This window comes from Myotis lucifugus, unplaced genomic scaffold (assembly GCF_000147115.1).
Source record: "Myotis lucifugus unplaced genomic scaffold, Myoluc2.0 scaffold_9, whole genome shotgun sequence".
NCBI classification, from domain to species: domain Eukaryota; kingdom Metazoa; phylum Chordata; class Mammalia; order Chiroptera; family Vespertilionidae; genus Myotis; species Myotis lucifugus.
The window spans coordinates 3,795,563-3,797,814 of record NW_005871057.1 but is presented as its reverse complement, the minus strand read 5'-3'; the positions used below and the strand labels follow the sequence as shown (position 1 = coordinate 3,797,814).

At 37.4% G+C, this 2,252-nt stretch overlaps 1 protein-coding gene across 7 annotated transcripts in view; it reads left to right on the top strand.

The window, feature by feature from the left end:
• Positions 1–2,252, top strand: part of PPP1R12A (protein phosphatase 1 regulatory subunit 12A) — a 152,930-nt gene that overhangs the window by 84,985 nt on the left and 65,693 nt on the right. The gene's annotated exons all lie outside the window — the stretch shown is intronic.

The window sequence follows — 2,252 nt, the reverse complement described above, 5'->3', positions numbered from 1 at the left end:
ATGCAGTACAAAGGTGTTGGGAACTAAGTGAAAAAAATAATTTAATGCATAGCTTTTGTTATGTGTATGTGAAAGGAAATAAGACTGGCCCTAGCAAAATCTACTGTGTCCTTTATATTGCTTATATTCCTCTTGTGTTTCTGATGTCATGTTCTTATTCCCTCTCCTCAGTAAAAAAAGTGAAGCAGTGTGTGTGTCAACTATTTGCAGATTTCCTCCTTTTTTCAATCCCTACACTTCAATAATTTAAGCCTTCTCCTAGAGTAGTACAGTTAACTTCTTATTAGTTTCCTTGTCCCCTGTCTGGTTCTCTCTAATCCAAAATTTTTCAAACTTTCAGACTCTATTAGCAGGTCATGAAATGAACTTAGTGAGTCGCCAATAGTTCTTTTTTTTTTTTTTTTAAATATACTTTACTGATTTTTTACAGAGAGGAAGGGAGAGGGATAGAGAGTTAGAAACATCGATCAGCTGCCTCCTGCACACCTCCCACTGGGGATGTGCCTGCAACCAAGGTACATGCCCTTGACCGGAATCGAACCCGGGACCTTTCAGTCCGCAGGCCGACGCTCTATCCACTGAGCCAAACTGGTTAGGGCGCCAATAGCTTTTTTTAAAGAAAGAATTGGAAATATCAAAGGGTATTGCATATGATAAAGGTAAATATGATTTGTTAAAACTCTTTTTTCTGTAAACATGTACTAGTATATATATACTGGATTACACTGTAAAATAGATTCTGGACTGCTCCCAAGTAGTCTTTGTAATTAGGTTATCCAGGTTCTTAAAATCCTTTAAGATTCTCAGTAGAGATTAGAATATATGTTATACTCCTGAACTTAGCACATAAGACCATTTGTCATCTGGCCACTGGCTCCTTTTTTAAATTAAGCTGCTATCATTGCTCTTTAAGTATGCATTATTCCATCTATGTACTTGAAATTCTGTCATGATGTCTTAATACCTACTCTTGTTTCTGTCTAGGTAACCTTTATTCACCATTACTTCAACTTGAAGGCACATTTCTTTCAATCTTTTAACTCAGTTCAAGCCTCTTAAGCCTATGAAAAATTAAATGTTCAACCTCATTCATAATAAGTGCAGATAAACTATAATGAATTACCATTTTTATCTATCATATAACAAAAATCAAAATGTTTGGCAGTATAAATGACAATTGAGCAAATTCTGTTAAAGTAACAGTTATTCTTAACAGATATTCTCACTCACATAGGAAGTAAGGTATGTGCTAGCAGTGTTGTTTGTAATAGGTGTAGGAGAATGGTTGAATGAATATGATACATCCTTTCACTTGAATACTCTGTAGCAATTAAAACACTATATATAGCCCTGGTCCTGTGGCTCAGTGCTGTAGAGCATCAGCCTGCACACCAGAGGATCACAGGTTCAATTCCAGTCAGGGGCAGGTACCTGGGTTGCAGGTTTGAACCCCAACCCTAGTTGGGGCTCATACAGGAGGCAACTAATCAATGTGTCTCTATCACATCCATGTTTCTCCCTCCCCCCCCCCCCTTTTCCCTTTCTCCCACTCTCTCTAAAAATCAGTGTAAAAAATATCCTCACTCCTTGGGTGAACATTAAAAAACAAAAAAAACACTACATAAAAATATGGAAAGAGTGCTAGGGCATATTTTTAAATGTCAAAACCAAGGAGAAAAGTGTGTATAATCTGTATTTAACATCTTTTAGTTGTACTTGCTTAATATGCATAAAATTTCTCTAAGCATTCAATCAAAATATATAGTATAGTTATCTATAGGGAGGTGAAACTGGTTAAAGGTCAGCAGCAAGAGAATGACTTTGCTATATAATCACTTATTATTTTTCATTTTTGAAGCTTGTGAATATATTATTTATGAAAATACATAAATAAAAATACATGTGAAATAAAAAATAGAGTACCTTTTTCAAATGTATCCTTTTTTTAAAAATTTATCTTTACTGTTGTAAGTATTAAAGATGTCCCTTTTTTTCCCCATTGATCCCTTCTAGCCCACACCCGCCCCCCCCTTCCAGGCTTTCACCACACTATTGTCTGTGTCCATGGGTTATGCATATCCTATATAATAATCCTATATAATAAAAGGCTAATATGCAAATTGTCCTCTTGACCAGGAGTTCAACCGGGAGTTTGACCAGGGGCGGGGCAGGTGGCCAACAGCCCATGCCCCCACCCCCACAGCCAGCCCTGTCCCCAATCGCCCACCCCCACCCATCAGGACGGGGCTGGC